Source organism: Rhinolophus ferrumequinum, chromosome 4 (assembly GCF_004115265.2).
Source record: "Rhinolophus ferrumequinum isolate MPI-CBG mRhiFer1 chromosome 4, mRhiFer1_v1.p, whole genome shotgun sequence".
Lineage (NCBI taxonomy): Eukaryota > Metazoa > Chordata > Mammalia > Chiroptera > Rhinolophidae > Rhinolophus > Rhinolophus ferrumequinum.
The window spans coordinates 8,687,126-8,705,172 of record NC_046287.1 but is presented as its reverse complement, the minus strand read 5'-3'; positions in this window follow the sequence as shown (position 1 = coordinate 8,705,172).

Here is an 18,047-nt window from a genome sequence, read left to right as displayed (position 1 = left end):
TTTGTCCTGCCTTATCCTTCTCACCCCCACTTCATTTGTTTGTTTGTTTTCTGTGCAGCCCCTCCTCTCCCACCTCTATGATGGCACAGGAAGGGTAAGGGAGGTGAGGAGGACAGGAGGTGAGTGCAAGAGTCCTCTGCACTGGGGACAAGACACCATGATGCTTTTTGTAAGGTGAGCAATAGTCGCAGGGAAGAAAAGCCCACAGTTTGGGCAGAGGAGGCCGTAGCCCGGCTGGCAGACAGAGCAAGTGGGGTGACGGTAGTGGTGGTGGGGTAACAGGACAAGCCCAGGGAGAAACCCATGGAGTTGGAGGAGCGGCTTTCCAAGGACAGCAGCCCCAATTGATCCTCATTTCAGTTGCAGCTGCAGGTAGAAAATGCTAGTGAGCTAGCAGGACGCAGCCCTGTCACCTGAGGCTCGGATGGTTCCTTCAGGCTCCACGCTGTCGGTCAAGGCGATTGGCCAAGTGAGGGAGAGCTCAGTGCCAAGGTGGCTTGGCAGGATAGCTGCTCAGAGGGTGCACTTCAAGGTGACCAAACCCAGCCAACCAACCCTCTTTCTCCTTAAATGACGGATAAAAGCTAGGTAAACAGAGACAGCAGGCCATGTAAGCTCTGAAGCTGTGTGGAGAGACTTGTGGGTCTCCATGACGCCCACCCATACACCAGTGAAGCAGACATGCCTGGATGCCCACACAGCATGGATTCTCCCCCTTCTCTCTTGCTCACACAACCCCTCCACCCTCTGTCCAACAGCCAAATACTTCGGGTAGGCTGGAAATACTTCTGGGGGTAGGTCCCGATTGGTCTAAACTCATCAAAATGCTCCCATCCTGCTCGCCGGGGATTGGTTTGGGCATGGACATGTGGTACAATACTGGCCAATGAGGTAGATATGAGGGAAAGTCCTTGGGCGTAGGGGGTGTAGATGGGTGTTCTGAGAAAGGTTTCCTCTCCTGAATATTGGCAATACTGTGCCTGGATGTGACATCTGGAACTTTGTAACTGAGAGAGCAGTGAGGTTAGAAGAATGGGGACGGGAAGAACCGAAGTCCTCGGTAACATAACTAAGTTATCAAACCCACCTAGCTTGGTTGGAGCCACCTGCCTTTGGTGTAAGCCAGGTGAAATGGGTTTTGCTATTATTTGCTGTCATTGAGTCACCTAGTGCCAGGAGACCTGTGACGTGGGGGGATGGCCCCGGAGGAGACAGTCAACTCCCAGTTTTCCCTTCGGGTCCTGTGAATCCTTATCCTAGCTCTCTGCATTAGTTTCTATTGCTGCTGTAAAAATTTACTAAAAATTTAGTGGCTTGTACCAACACAAATATATTTTATTGCCTTTCTGGAGGTCAGAAGTTTAAAATCAAAGTGTTGGCAGGATTGCATTCCTTCCAGAGGCTTCTAGAGAATCCGCCTCCCTGTACTCTTTCACTGAGGTCCCTTCCTCCCATCACTCCAACCTCTGCTTTCCTTGTCACACCTCCTGCTGTTCATTCCAACCCTCCTGCCTCCCTCTTATAAGGACCATTGTCCTTACTGGACCCACCCAGCTAACCCAGGATAACTTCCCTTAAGTTTGCAAAGTCGCTTTGCCGTGTAAGGTATCCATAGGTTTTGGGGATTAGGATCTGGACATCTTTGGGAGGGCGTTATTCAGCCCAACACCCTCCCCCACCAGAGGTGATCTGTGTGTCCCCTCCAGGCTCCCTGGAGACTGCTGGTTCCTGTGCTGTCCCATGCATTACTTGCATGGACTCCAGCCTGACATGGCTTACTTGGCATTTCCTACCACCAACTAGGAGACGACTTGGGTCTAGTGTCTGCTCCTGGTGAGAGAGGAGAGTCTGGGGTCAGAGAGAGACCGGGATTGTGGATACAGAATGAACTTCAGCTACTTCCCAGGGAGAGAAATGGGGGCCTTGTGTTTCTTAGGAGCAGGGAAGTTGAAAAAGTTGTTAGAGGCCAACCAGATGACTTCAATGAGGCTCAGATTTCTCTTACAACTCACTGCTTTTGAGGACCCTTGTCGACGTCAGAGCCCCAGAAACTGAGGAGATCAGGGTGTTTGGCCGTCTCTCAGGGAGTATGAGCGTCAGAGTTGGACTCCAAAAGCAATAGGCTACTGATCTGTTTCTCATCCATGCTGGACACTTGGCTAGGTTTGCAGTGGGGAGAATTCAGAAGAATTGCAGGGTCAGCTTTGGGGAGATTTCCAGCCATTTTTCTCCTTTATGCCACATGCTGGGCTTCAGGCTGGGCCAAAGTGCCCCATGTGTGAAATCCAAGTGTATTCTCCATGTCACACCCCAGAACACGTCTCTGCTTGACCTTCTGCCTTTGGCATGTACAATAGGTCTGAAGCAAGCTCACCTTGACTATAAAATGAGAGGCTGGGAACGGTCTCAAAACCCTATAGCTTTCAAATGCCATGGCACGTGGACATGGAAGAAAAGGTTTTGGATCAGAAACAATGAGGCCAGAGCATTCCAGGGCCTCTCATCCTTATCCTCAAACCCAGGAAAAGATGGGGAAGGATGGGCTAAGTTAGCCTTGGTTGACCATCTTCCACAGCCTGGCCTGAGCTGTGTTTTTCTGGCCTCCTGGGTGACTCCACCATGTTTCGACTCCCTCATCCCTACCCTCTGTCTGGTCTCCTTTAGAGCAGCCCCATGGGTGAGAAGATGACAACTTTGGAGTAGTCAAGTCCCAACAGGTGAAGCAGATCAGTGAGCTAGGAGATGATAAACAGAGTGACACAAATCTTATCTGCATAATAATCCACCTCTTAGAGGGCAAAGCTACAACATCCTTTCGTTGGTCTAGATTCTCGTGATCATAACTTCCCCTTGGTGACTTCCCGGAGAACCAGGCATTTCCAAAAAATACTTCGTTTAATGGCTAAAAGAGGAAGAGTGGAAGGGAGGAAACAGGAGCCTTTATCCACCACAGATGATGCCATCAATGGCTGATGTGAATAAGTCACCAGAAGTGACATCAGCTGCCCTGAGCTGGCATAGTTCTGCCCCATTCTAAGTCCCTCTTGCTCTCTCTAGGCCTCCCTTTTCCCCAGCTGGATTATGAAATCTATGCCCTTCCTCACCCCAAGGGAAGTTTAGTCCATCAGTGGGGTAAGGCATGGACAAAAGAGCTCCTTGGAAGAGACAAGAAGGTTGACCTGGGGACTCTGATGCTCCTGGGAGTGGGCCAGGCACAGGGACTTGCCTCCAAGCTCCAAAGGCAGCGTGCTCTCCCTCTGAGGCCACACATATAATTAGTGTGGGAAGGCTTCTGGGATGGCGTCAGGCTTTCAGACACAGTTATACATGAAGGAAAAGACCCATAACATGGAGACTCAGTGGATGCAAGAGGTGGCTGTAATGCAGGGTTTTGGCATTTGTCTGTGTCACGGTTAGAAATCCATCCAGCTTGTCTGTTCAGACACCTGGTGTTCTGTGCTGAGGGTGGCTGGGGAGGCCACTGAGGATTCCCTACATCTATAGGGTCTGATTCATCCTGCGTCAGCCCAGGGTGACGACAGATGTGGTGTGATTTCAGGCAGAGGACAGCAAACAAGTGTTAGTAAGAGACAAACCTACCAGATGCTTCTGGAAGAGTTTCAACCTTGTGCTTTTCCTTATCTACTTTCCCACACTCAGCCCCTAAGTAGCTAGAAAACCACAGGCTCTAAGGAGTCCCTGGAGAAGGGGGTTGGTGGTGAGTGAGAGCTGGTTTTTCACAGAGCCAAGATAAAGTGGGGAGCAGGCACACACGTCCGGATTCACTGGGCCATTTCACTCATGACAGCTAGCAAGGTGGTCAGTGTCTTGAGATGTGAAGAGGAGAGATGGGGGTCTCAGGTCTCAAGGCTGAGCGATGTTCTCAGAGTGTGACCACTGAGAGGTCATTCTGTCCACAGTGGCTGTTGGACAAAGACACTGGATACTTGATATATCCTCGAAAAGCAAAATTTGGGGTAAGATGGCATAAATGAATCTCCTCTTTATCCAAGAAAATGCAAGATCCTCTTTTCAGTGAGTTCATCGTTGCAAGCAAAACAACTGACCATGGCTGATGAAGCAGAGAGAGAATTACTGACAAAACATTGGGCAGCTCACAGCGTCTCCAGGAGTACTGGGGCACCTGATTTGGAAGCTACACAGCTAGTTAGAGCACCTCAACTCCTGCCATTGGACCCACATTATGAGGACACATTTGCTCTGTTTCATGGCCCACTGCTGACACCTCAACACTGGGCACTGGGTGCTGGCTAGAAACACAGCCCTTGATGCCTCTGGAAAGTGGATGTCCTGCCATCACGATCACCACTGCCAAGGACACAATTCTGAGCTCTCCCAGCTTCTTCTTGTCAGAGACAGAGCCAGGCCACTTACCTCACCTACCTGCCAGGGGGCTGGAGGAGCCAGGATCCGGAGATTTGGTTTCTACGGTGAGAGGTGGGCTCTGCTTCACAAGGTGGGGGATGGGCCACAAGCATAGAAGAAGATACTGGTCTTTGGTGACCAAATGGATGACTATTGTCCCCTAGAAGGCATGAAGTGACAGGAACTGACTACAAGGGCTTCTGATGCTGCTCTCCTGGAAACAGCCTCCTTTTGACGCTGATGTACTAGCTCTCTCTCCACTGGATGTGGGGAAATGACGGTGATTCTCTCAGACACTTCCCACTTAAGGGCAGGCGTCTGGGCCTGAATATCAGACATTCTACAGGAAAATGCTAAGCAGGAAATAGCTCCTGTTACTTTCAATGGAAAAAACTATAATGCACACACCTGCCAATCGACTTCCTAAATGTAATTAAACATGGTAAAACACCTACATATAAGTAAAAAAGTACCACATTTGGAAGTAAAATGCTTAAAGCATAGCTTAAAGCACCATAATCAATATGGATGGTTGTTGATGGTCGCTTTGTATGAGGTGATGCTGTGACACTTTTCAGTGCCGGTGACACAGAAATGCTCGGCCCCTTTGCGACATTCAGCTTTACCAAGACTTCTCAAGTTCTGTGAATTCTAAGTGTGATCCCAAGACTTGATTGACACGTTGTTTTGTTAAACATGTAGTGTGTTGTGTTTCATGGATGTAAATATAAATTTACCCTTGATAAATGATGGTCAAAAGACTTGACTTGGAGAGATACATGTGTTCTCTGAAGTTTGGATATTAAAAACCAAGAGGCACCCCGCACGGGGGACGTTAGCCGGGAAGATGTTTGGTGAGGAATGTCTCTACTTGAGGACGACCTCATGGGTGCCAAGGGCTTTCCACATATCGGTGCAAATGTTTACAATAACCTTAATTTCACTTTACAAGGTGAAATATTAAGGATTTCTCAGGGCCCCAGTGGGCCTGGGACTGAAAGCCAGGTCTCTTTAGCTCCATGATCTTTCCATACTCCAATCCTGTTGTTTCCTCTTAGCATAGCTGAGAATAGCTGAAATATTCAAGAGGAATTTTACTAAAGTAAGGGAAACAGACAAAAAAAATATTGAGTATTAGTCAAGTATATGAGGCATAGGTTTTTTTTTTAGGACTTTATTGGGGAACAGTGTGTACTTCCAGGACTTTTTTCCAAGTCAAGTTGTTGTCCTTTCAGTCTTAGTTGTGGAGGGCGCAGCTCAGGTCCAGGTCCAGTTGCCGTTACTAGTTACAGGGGGCACAGCCGAGAGGATGCCAACTGAGCCATCCGGGAGCTCAGCGGCAGCTCAGCTGAAGGTGCTGTGTTCAAATTTAGTTGCAGGGGGCGCTGCCCACCATCCCTTGGGGGACTCGAGGAGTTGAACTGGCAACCTTGTGGTTGAGAGCCCACTGGCCCATGTGGGAATCGAACCGGCAGCCTTTGGAGTTAGGAGCATGGAGCTCTAACCGCTTGAGCCACCGAGCCAGCCCGAGGCATAGGTTTTTTAAACCCTAAATTTCTATTGCTTACCACTCATCATGTTCCATTTCATATTCTGTCTAGATGGTGGGGTGGAGAAAATGGTTAGCTTCGAAAGTAAGCAAATTTGAACCGCAACGGTGTTACTGATTAGCTGTGTGGCCTTGGCCTCTTGACCCCTCTGGGCCTCAGCTTTCTCATCTTTAACATAAGGATGATAATATTTTCCTCACAAGACTGCAGGGGAGGATTTAATGATGCAGTGGATGCAAAATATCGTAGATTTCTGATTCAAAATGGTGGGCTGAGGACACTTGGTGACCTATCTTTGTACCCCAAATCCCAAAGAAATTACCGAAAAGCTGTTAAAAATAGTAAATTCATAACTGCTCAAAGAGATGGTACTATTATCAGACCAAAAACTTCCAGGAAGTTACTGGAAGATAAGATGATATTGGAGTAATGTAGAAATTGGATTGTTTCTCTTTCCTTTCATAGCCACATTTCATGAGAGTTGCCTATATTCACTGCTTCTACTTCTTTGCCTTCTGTTAACTCTGGAAATCTCTATGATCTGGCGTCTTTCACTATGAGTCCATTGAAACTGTTCTTGGTAATGTCTCCCATGATCTCCATCTTGCTAAATCCAGCGGTCAAACCTCTGTCCACATCTTAGGCAACCTCTTAGCAACTTTTGTCAGTTAATCACTCCTTCTTGAAACACTGTCCTCTCTTGGTTTCCATGACACGTCACCACTCTGTTCTCTCTCCAACTACCTCCTCCTCTGTCTTCTTGGCTGGTTCTTTTTTCTCTGCTGGATCACTGAACGTTGTTGTTTCCTGGACGTGGTCCTGGTCCTGGTCCCTTCCCTTCATCTTTGACCTTCTCCTCCATCAGCTCATCCATTCTCATGACTTTAAACACCATCTATGTCCTGATGGCTCCTACATTTCTACCTTTAGTCCAGTTTGCTCCTTGGAACTCCAGACTTGTATACTCAATGGCATTAATCCCTCACTCCACCCTAGTCTTTCCCATCCTAGGAAGTCTCACTGCCATCCACCAGCTGCTCAAGCTGGAAACCTAGATGCCATCCTCGATTCCTCTCATTCTCTCGGCCTCCACACCTAATTCATAAGCAAGTTCTGTTAGGTCTGCCACCAAAAACACATCATGAGCCCTCCCTCCTCTCTGCATTTCTACCCGCACAGCTGACCTGCATCCAGCCAACCTCATCCCTCACCTGGACCACGGCTGCATCTTCCTCCCTGCTCCTGCTCTATCCTCCCCCTCTGCTGCCCCCTCCTCCAACTCCTTTACACACAGCAGCCAGTGTGATTAAAACAAAACAAAACAATAATCAGATCATATATTGCCCCTGATTAAAATCCTCCGGTGGCTTCCCATTGCATTTAGAGTAAACTAAACTCTTTGGCACAGCCTCCAGGACTCAGTGTGATCTGACCCCGCCTGCCTCACTAACTGTATCTCTACCACTCTTGCCTGGCTCATTTTTCTCCGGCCATATCACCTGAGGCTGCAGGACTTAATTCCTTAAATACCAAGCGCTAGCCAGGCTCAGGGCACTTGTCCAGGCTCCTTCAGCTTGCTGAAAAAATTCTCACCCTTCCCTCCCTTTCCCACCTTCTCCTCTCCTCTCCCTGCTTTTATATGCTGGTGCCTTCCTATTCTCCGGTATCAGCTCTCATGCCACCTCTTCAGAGCACCTTTCCTGATCACTCCTAACTGAGTTCCAGAATGGTCATGATATTCTTGGGAACGGCTCCAGTAGTGGGGCTCTAAGGAGAAGTGAAAAAGAGCCCAAGATACCTTTAGATCTCCAGAAGCAGCAACAGAAAGGAGTAACCATTCTACGCGAGGCGGAGTGGAAGTTTTGATGTAAGAGACCCCCGAGCCTGGCTCCCAGGGAAAAGGAGCAGAATGCTGCCTCAGCTCTCAGCTGCTAGGAGCAGGGAGATCCTCAGGCCCAGAAGCTAAGCTGCCTGTATTCCCCACTCGTTCACATCTCAGCCTTCTACTGCACAGTTTTGAGAAGCAAGAACCTCCATGTGCTGCCAATTACAGCTGTCAACCTAGACCCTCAGACACTGTAGAAACAAAACCAAGAATCACCCAGTATTTGAGGGGAAAAAATGGCAGTATGAAAAAGAACCACACTCCCCCAAATAGGAGAACTAACTGCTGAGGAAATAAAGTTAATATCTAAAACAGAAAACACAAACAAACAAACAAACACCCAACTTTGACATGAATATAAGAAACTAGTAAATTGCTCGGACAGAAGAATACTTTGAACTAAATACAATTAATATTCTCAGATTTAGGAAGTTAGCGCACGATGAAAACTCAAAAGATTGCTTGAAGGGAGAAACAAATTACTTGTAGAATTTGCTGTAATTTAATTTTGCTAGAAAAAAAACCCTCAAGCAGTGAGCTAAATAAGAGCTGGAGATTGAATCGGTGAGCTAGAGGTGTGGTTTTCAAATTTTGCTGCATATCAGAGTCACCAGGGAGAGATTTTTAAACTCCCAGTGCTGAGGTTGCATGCCATATTAATTAAATCAGATTTTCTGGGGGTGGGTCCAGGCTTCAGCAGCTTTTAAAGCTCTCCAGCTGTAAAGCTCTCTGCGTGTTGACTCCAATATGCAGACAAGTTTGAGAACTACTGAGGTAGAAGTTTGATTTAAAGAGGTTTTCTCAGAAGGAACTGCAAAAGGAAATAGAAATATGAAAAACGTAGTTAAGGGGCCTATTTGATAGATTCAAAACTTTCTACATCTATAGGATATCCAATGGGAGACTAGACTAGAAAGGAGGAAATGAAGAAATAACAGATAACGTGTTCACAGATGGAAAGACCTACATAATCTGTAACTTCAACAAAATATATCCTGACTCTAACAGAATTTTTCATGCTGTTTGTAAAACAGACCCTAAACTTCCTTTGGAAAAGTAAATGCATAAGAATATTCAAAGTCAAAAGGAGGCTAATTCAAAGTTCCAGGGCTTAGATGGCAGAGGGAAGAAAGAGATTCTGTCACCGCTCTTCTCAACACGAGCCCCCAAACAACAAAGAGAACAAGAAACAGAAATGTAAACTCCATCTTTGACTAAATTGGGAAAATCTGAGACCCACAACTGTAACTGAGGAAGGGCTGCCCAGTGAAGGGAAGATCAATACTGCAAGGAGGAGAGGACTGGATAAATAAATTATGCAATTTCCATAACGGAACATAAAAAAGAATAAGGCAGCATGATACATACTGGTAGGAGGTAGGGCCTACAGGTTACATCCTGAGTAACATGTGTAACTATATGCTGATCAGTGCCTGGGATATTTCTGGAAAAACTGAAGCGGTTGCTTCTGGAAAGGAGAACTGAATGTCTGGGGAACAGCAGTGAGAGAAAGCACACTTGGATACAAGCATCCATCATGACAGTGTCACACAGAATACTTTCACTCGCTGCTCTGTACATCATCTGCGCTCCCTGTATGCATTCTCGCATCCCCAGTTCCTGGCAACCACTGATCAAACTGTCTTCATAGTCTTGCCTCTTCCAGAATGTCATGCAATTGGAATCATACAAAAATGTAGTCTTTTCAGATGGGCTTCTTTCGCTTAGTAACGTGCATTCAAGGTTCCTCCCTGTCATTTCATGGTTTGATAGATCATTTCTTTTTAGTGTTGAATAGTAGTCCATTGTCTGGATGGACCACGGATTATCCATCTCTTATTGAAGGACATCGTGGTTGCTTCCAAATGTTGGCAATTATGAATAAATTGCCATAAACATATATAAACCTGCTATAAACATTTGTGTGCAGGTTTTTGTGTGGACATTAACTGTTCAAGTTGTTGGGGTAAATACCAAGGAGCGCAATTGCTGGGTCTTATGGTAAGAGAATATGTATGTAGTTTTAAAAGACACCGCCAATCTGTCTTCCAAAGTAGCGCTACCGTTTTGCGTTCCCACCAACAATGAGTGAGAGTTCCTGCTGCTCCCATGCTCAGCGGCACGTGGTGTTGTCAGTGTTCTGGATGATGGTATTCTAATAGTTCTAATAGTTCTAATAGTACAGTGGTTTCATTGTTGTTTTAATTGTATTTCCCAGATGACATAGGTCGGGAGGCATCTTTTCTTATGCTTATTTGCCGTCTGTATGTCTTCTTTGATGACGTGTCTGTTAAGGTCTTTGACTTGTTTTTTTAATTGAGCTGCTTGTTTTCTTATTGTTGAATTTTAAGAATTCTTTGTATGTTTGGAAGAACAGTCCTTTATCAGATGTGACTTTTGCACATGTATTCTCCTAGTCTGTGGCATGTCTTCTCATTATCTTGACATTGCCTTTCACAGAGCAGACATTTTTAATGTTAATGAAGTCCAGCTTATCAGTTCTTTCTTACATGGCTTGTGCCTTTGGTGTTGGAGCTAAGATGTCATTGCCAAACCCGAAGGAGAAACCCATAGGTTTTCTCCTGTTATCTTCCAGGAGTTTTATAGTTTTGCATTTTACATTTAGGTCTGTAATCTTTTTTAAGTTAATTTTTTTGTGAAGGGTGTATGGTCTATGTCTAGATTCACTTTTATTACATATGGATGTCCAGTTGTTCCAGCACCATTTGTTGAAAAGACTATCTTTACTCCATTGTGTTGCTTTTTGCTCCTTTGTCAATGGTCAGTTGACTATAATTATGTGGATCTGTTTCTGGACTTTCTATTCCGTTCCATTGATCTATCTGTGTGTTGGGTCAGCTTTTCATTACCACTATACACCAGTATTTCTAAACAATGTCCATGACAAAGTACCCCTTCCCCCCAAAATTATTTATTAGTCTAAGGTCTAAACAATCGCTGCTGTTTGTGTTACCTTATAATGATATATATCTAACTTCTAGTGTGCACATTTTTATTTCTTAATGGACATTGCGTGCTACATGGAAGTTAACCTGGAACCAACTCCTCATGTGAGACAGGCACCCAGGAGGGTGTGACATGATTTGTTTCAAGTCGGTTTGCAAGGGTGACAATTCCGGATTGGTGGAGCTTGCTTCAAGTACAGTCCATGCTTCTAGTTCCCAGGGGTACTGCATCTTCCTGCATTGAAACTGTAGAGTGGAAACGCACGATAGCACAATGAACTTGATTAGCTTCAGCTCTGTCTGTCTAGGTGTGAGTCATTTCTCTGGAGCTGGTGGAATTCACTGTTTTAGAAGGGTTTCTTCATGTGTGTCCCCACTTTAAAAAAATACATGAGTGTAATTAAAAAGTGTTCATTCATAACTTAAAAATTTTTATATTATCATATTTATTTTACTTTTTATTAACGAATTCTCAGTGGCAAAATTTCACATACAAAGTTTAATCCTGTCTGCTGTATTTCCCTGGCCATAATTTTTTCATTTCATTTCATTGTTATTAATGAAAATAATTTCATTGTGTGGGGGGATGTTAAAAAAATGATCTGCTCCAGGATCCAAAATAATAGGTTTGCCTCTGATGGCATTTCCTCTTTTCACCATGGGGCCTCGTCGCCCTCAATCTGAAGGGCAGGTGGCCGGTGTGGTTCTGAAGGCCCGGGGCGGCTAGCCAGGCCGGCTTGTTTCTCATCATTCAGCCTTCCGACCCGCTCGGCTCAATTCTCCTGAGGTCACCTTGGGCGATGGCTCCTGACTTATCTTGATTGTGCTCATCTGGACTTGGTGACAATCTGGTGAATGAGCAGGCACGCAGCCTAGATGCTGTCCTGCCTGCCCCAGCTTGTCGTTTGCTTTTGCTGCTGTGGGGCTGGCTGGGGCAGGCTCCCCTCCCATGGCCTGGGGGCCTGAGGTGTGGTGTGGCCTCTCTACAGTGACCGGCTGGGACAGGGTTTATGCAGCTGCTGTCAGCCTCACGAGATGCGTCAGAAGCACAAGATGCGTTACCGCTTGGGCCCTGCAGTGTTGAAGTCTGGGCCATGCTCCCTGTGGATCGCGGGGACAACTGCACCGAGAGCAACGATCCTGAAAGGGCATTTGACACCATCTGGAGTAACTGAGTCAGCCTTATAAAAGCTCCAATGCCACGACAGGAAGGGCAAGAGGGAGGGAGGGTTTAGGACAGGTGCCTCCATTTCGTGTTGGTTGAATTTTGAGTTCCATTAGTGACTGCAGCTGGGTCAGCCCAAGGTCATGATGCCTTCCAAAGCTTCGTGTCACCTGGAAGAGCCTCAAGGGCTGCCCACTACGGGGAAAGAACCGATACAAAGATGCTCAGAGTCCAGGGGAAGGGCATTGTTTGTGTTAGAGCCTGCTGAGATGATTCAAACTACCCAGTTCTCAGCTGTTTCCCCTCCCTGCCTTGCCTTTCCATGGAAACTCCAATAAAGGCCGCAGACTAAGCTCTCCCTTCGCTCCTGTCTTGTCTCCTGACCCACACAGGTGCTTCCTCGTGGCCTCCTGCGGCATGCAGTGACCCCTCCCCCCGCCCCGAGTATAATAAACTTTGTTTTCCTGATGCTCTCTTATGTCTCCTCTCAACCCTCACACAAAAGAATGGAATAGGGCTGCAGAAAAACCTTTCTTCATTGTTGGCCTTGGATCCATACCTGAGGCGTCCCTTCCCCTCTCCATCCCAAGGTGTTGGGTGACCAATTTGTTCCTGGTGTCCTATCTTGGGCCACCTGTTCCTGCACCATCCCGGGAGGGTGATGGCGGTTCCATCATAGTGGACACCTGGCAGGCCAACACGTTCTCTCCCATGAATATGAATCTTTCTTGGCATAACTTGGATGCAATATAATTTTAAGAAGTCCTCTTCCCCGTTGGAAGTGAGACTTCAGGAGAAAAACTGGAGTAAGGACAGAACCCATCCCGTCACCGTATACCTTTCCCTAAGCAAAGCCCTGTTGAATAAGGACTTGCCTCTTGGCTCTTAATTGGCTCTCAGGGTGCGTGTGTGTGTGTGTGTGTGTGTGTGTGAGAGAGAGAGAGAGAGAGAGAACTGTGCACATACACGTCCCACTTTCTACACTATGGCATTGCCATTAGGGTCAGGCCACTGGGACCCCTACTTGGGGTTCTGTTTGAGAGAAGAGCTGCTCCAGCTCTCCTCCCAGTGCGCCCCCTCTCACAGGATGAGGAAACCGGGGGGCCAAGGAGATGAACTGATTGGGAACAGTGCCGACCCTTCAGCCCCAGCCCAAGTACTCGGGCCCTGAGACTCTCGCTGCTTCCAGAGCTGCTTCCAGAGCTGCTTCCAGAGCTGCTTCCAGAGCTGCTTCCAGAGCTGCTTCCAGAGCTGCTTCCAGAGCGGCACGGGCCTCTGTCTGGTCTCTGCTTTTCTTGGGTCAGTCCTGAGAGGGACTTCTCACTGTCAGTGTGCTCACTCCAGTTTCAAGGGGTGACCGACGGGAGCTACTTTGGGGGGGATGGAGCGGTGCCTGCAAGGACAGAATTGGGGTGGCAGGATGACAAGGCTTCCTCCATGTGCAGCCCCGCCCAGGTCCGCGCCCATTTATACCCCACGTACGTACGTACGTGATTGACTTGCCCCTGCCTGCCACGCCGCGTGACTTTCTCCAGAGTGTTTGTCAACAGGAGCCCAGATTCCGGGGATGTTTTTCCACTGGCGTTTCTTATTACTGAGTAGTTGTTCTTGCCTAAAGGAATGTCTACCCAGCACTTGGATTCTAAAGTGATTTGTGGGGATGGCACAGGTGGGGTCATGATCGAGAACGCCATGGTTTCTGGTTCGGTTTCGTTTGTCAAGCAAAGCAGGCGATTATGAGAAACAGTAGCAACTTGTCACCAAAGTCTCTGGAGGACAGTGGGCCAGGGCCCCTCTGAGCCTCGCTCAGTGTGGGGAGCGGGCTGTGCCACAAGTCACGGGCTCACACAGCACCCACGGCTCTCCCCGGGTCACAGGCAAGGGCTCGGGGAATAGCGCCTGTGGCAGCTCCCTCAGCCCCCTTTCCGGCCCCTTCAGACTTCCATCGTGTTTCACAGCTGTTGACCTTGGTTAATATGTTGGACTTTGTTTCCTGGTTCTGCCCCCCGGGAGTTGCTCTTTTGAGATGTTGGGTCACCTTCTCCTAATCTCACTGGTCAAACAAGCAAAACCAAATAAGACCTTCTCCTTTTGGGTTCAGATGGGGCTTCTGTTGAAGTCACTCCACCCCCGACACCACCCAGCTGTGTTTGTCTCAGGCTGGGCAGACACGTCCCGTGGAGAGCCCCAGCCCTACCCACCAGCCAGCACCTCCTCCACCACGTGCCCGCTTCCTGCATTCCTTGCTCAGGGCACACCTCCTGCTGGGCTGGAAACCGTGGCCTCACCCCAACTTTCTCTGACCATTTGATCTGTGACAGCAAGTGGCTTAATCAACGTTGTGCAGTAGCCAAGTAGGGTCCAGGGTCAGGCCGTCTGACTCCCTGCCCTTTCCTCCAGGGCACTGGCTGGGCACACGTCAGCCATCCTGCCTGAGTCACTTCTGCAAGCACCTGGTTGGGACTGGTCCTTCCTGGCAACCAGACCCTGACTCTCTGAATCCTTGGGACCCTGCCCCGGCAGGATGGGGTTAGAGACCTCAGTGTGACTGGGGCACTGGGAGGGTACAAACCAATCAGCTGTGTTCACCTTTCCCTAAGGCCCGGCTTCAATGCCTTTCATCCTGCAGAATGGCCAGGGCTCCATAAACAGCCTGACCTCAGAGGGGCTCCTGGGACCCCCCCCCCCCCCCGTGGGCTTCTGCAGCCAGTGCATGTCTGCTTTGCAGCTTCTGACCACCATTCACAGCTGACCAGCTTCGCTGGGGCCGCTGAGAACTGAGGGCTGCCTCTGGGGGAAGCAGCCTTTGGGTGTTCCTGAGGCTGTCATTTCAGCTCTGCCACTTACCAACTCTGTGGTCTTGGCCAAGTTCCTTAGCTCCCGCTGTACAATTGGGCTGGTATGAGTCCTCTGGCCCTGGAATCGGCAGGATACTGAGCCCAATACCCCACGAGTTCTTTATCATTAGGGGTTATTATTATTCTTGCTACCACCTACTCATCCTTCTTGTAATTAGGAATATTTGTTTACTTTCTGTCTTCCCCAGTGGCTCCTGGCTCCACATCTGCCCCTCCTTGTCTGACCCAAGACCCCACGATGTCACTAGGCATTGTTGAATGCATGGATGAGTGAATGAAAGAATGAGTGAAGGAACTTGTTGTCATGAAGATCAAACAAGATGCCCGAAAAGCCCCGGGAACAGAGAGACTCTTCATCTGAGCAAAAGAAGTGGGTGGGCTGTCAGCAGGTCGAGGTGGGCAAAGGCCCAGGTGAGTGTTGGGCAGCGTGGGGCAGCCCAGGTGCTGCTGTAGCAAAGGTCTCCAGGTGCTTCCAAAGCCAGGTGGTACCACCTTCAGGGGCAGCTCCTCACTTCTCACCTCTGTGCGTTTCTGCCCCTGCTCGGTGTGGGGGCTCCCAGGTCTCCTCAGAGGGCAGAGAACTGGGTGCACCCCCTTCCCAGCCCCTCAGACCCTTGGAGGGGAGCTGGCCGCCTGGATTTGAGCAGTGGGTGGTGCTGCCCGCGGTCCACAGAGAAAATGCCATCTACTTCCCATCTCCGTGAACTCTCACATTTACATTTCTGCCAAGCCGGAAATAACAATAACACAAACTCTCCTCAGCATCCCTGTCCCCCCATGTGGGGAGAGGAGAAAAAAGCATAGCCCAGTCCGGGAAACAAAGTCCCCTCTGTTGGCAGACACGGGCTTCTGTTCAAGTCCCTGGGGCCTCCGTGGTGGCTGTGGAATGAGCTGGACCCAGCAAGCCGTGTTTATCGGGCAGCCTGGGGCGGTCCCCCAAGGCCCCGCCAGTTTCCCACCGTGGGAGGGGACAGCTCCCAGCCTGGCTGGGAGACCGAGCGGGGTGCTGATCCTTGGGATAGCTGTGTGAAAGCCTCCCCTGTGCTGAGGTCAGTGCTTCCCAACCCTCTGGCCTGTGCGTCCCGGTCAAAGGCACAACACGTCCCCAAAGCCCAGTGTGCGCCCAGAGTTCCCGCCCTTCAGAACAGCCTTCGTTGTCACTGTGTTGCTCAGGAAGCAGAAAAGGTTAACATTTCCATCTTCCCTCTTAAGGACACTACTGCTCTGACTCGGTCTCTGATGGGAGTCTTGTCTTCTCCCTTCTGGGGCAGGATTTGAGCTGAAACCTCACAGCAGAGAGCCTGACAGGGTGGGAGCAGTTTGGATGTGCCGCTGGAGAAAGCCATTCTCACCTCCAACGTGGCAGCCCTGGGCCCGAGACGGAGAGAGCCTTGACTGGGGTGCGGATGTGGGAGACAGTTCAGCCTCAAAGCTGACCCGCACCCCATCCCAGCCTCCCTGCATCCCCTCGGGGCCGCCGAGATTCATCTTCCCTTATTCAGACAGGCCTGTTCTCAGTTCATTGCGTCATGGCCTGCTCTCAGCTTTCTAAAGCGACAGCTCCTTTATAAAGAAACCCTCGCACTGTAGCTGGGGACTCGAGGGGCTGCAACACCTTACCCCTAGCAGGCTCTGTGGCCTCCAGGGTGTGGAAGAGGCCTCCCCCAGGAGCCCTGGTGCCTCCTGCTCTTTGCCTTCCCGCTCACTCTCACTTTCTTGGGAAATAACTTTTCCCCCAGCAGGTTCCTCAGATCAGATTTTCCTGAGAAAAATTTTCAAATTAAGAGGCTTCTCACAGGGCCTTGGTGGCATCTGGGGCTTTATTTTGACAGGGGCCCAGGATTGCTGGCATAGCTGCCTGCAAGTGGGAGCCCACCCCAAAATGGCTGAGCAAGCGGTACCTCTCCGTCACGAGGCTCTTGAGGCTCGGGAAACGTGTGCAGGGGAACCAACTGCCGAGTGTCTGGGGCAGCCCTGTGAGCAGTGCCATAGTCACCCAGGCCTGCCTGCCTTGGGCCCAGTGATCATTAACCTGGGGACCTTCTCTGGGCGCCAATGTCTGGGGGAGTCCAGTGAGACATTTTAACTTTCCGATTATAGAGTGGAGTGAAATGGCAATCAGTTGAAACCATCAGCGGAAGTGGGGCAAATGCGAGACCGGTAGCTCCAGGAAATGCTAAATATTCAGTCGGATATAAATCGCTCCACAGATGTTATAGTTTTTGCTGCGATGTGGACATCCTGAAGAGTGATTTGCCCCTTCTTAGGGAGAGAGACAGAGAGAGAGAGACAGAGGGAGAGACAGACAGAGAGAGAGAGAGAGAGAGAGAGAGAGAGAGACAGAGGGAGAGACAGAGAGAGAGAGAGACAGAGAGAGAGACAGAGAGAGAGACAGAGACAGAGACAGAGAGAGAGAGAGACAGAGAGAGACAGAGAGAGACAGAGACAGAGAGAGAGAGAGACAGAGACAGAGACAGAGACAGAGGGACAGAGAATGGGATAAAAGGTGATTGGAACCTCTCGTCAAGGCCAAGTCCACTACAAGTGTCACCATTTGTAGACTGATTCCTGTCCCCAAACCCCAGAGACAGTCTCTTGTTGTTTTTTTAATTGTGAAAATAAAAATTAAAAATGAGGGAAAAAATGTACACAGAATTCAGTCACTTGCCATGCCACAATTATTTGCTTTAATGGCTTAGTTTTTATTCTCTTGAGCTGCTCTCATTTAAATATAGTTTACATATTTGAAGTCAATACGATTCTGATTGTAAAGCTGCTGCCAAGTTTGATCAAACCCCTTAAAGCAGACAAACCTGAGGCTCTTAAAGTGAATTTCCCCCATCATCCATGCCAATATCTTGTATAGAAGGGATTTAACATAAATTAAAGGAACAAATATAAGGTGCAAATAAACAAAATGAGTACCTACTACAGTATAGATCAGTGGCTCTCAACCCAAGGGTAGTTTTGTTTCCCAGGGGACATTTGGCAATGTCTGCAGACATTTTTGGTTGTCACAACTTGGAGGAGAAAGGCTGGTACTGGCATCCAGGGGACAGCGACTAGGGATGCTGCGACACGTTCTGTGATGCTCAGACTAGACCCTTGCAACAAAGAATTATCTGGTTTAAAATTTAGTAGTGCTGAGGTTGAGAATGTCTGGTATAGAAACTATGAGCAACACAAAGAGGCATGAAGCACAGTTACTCTTTTTTAGGAATTCACAAGCTACAAAAT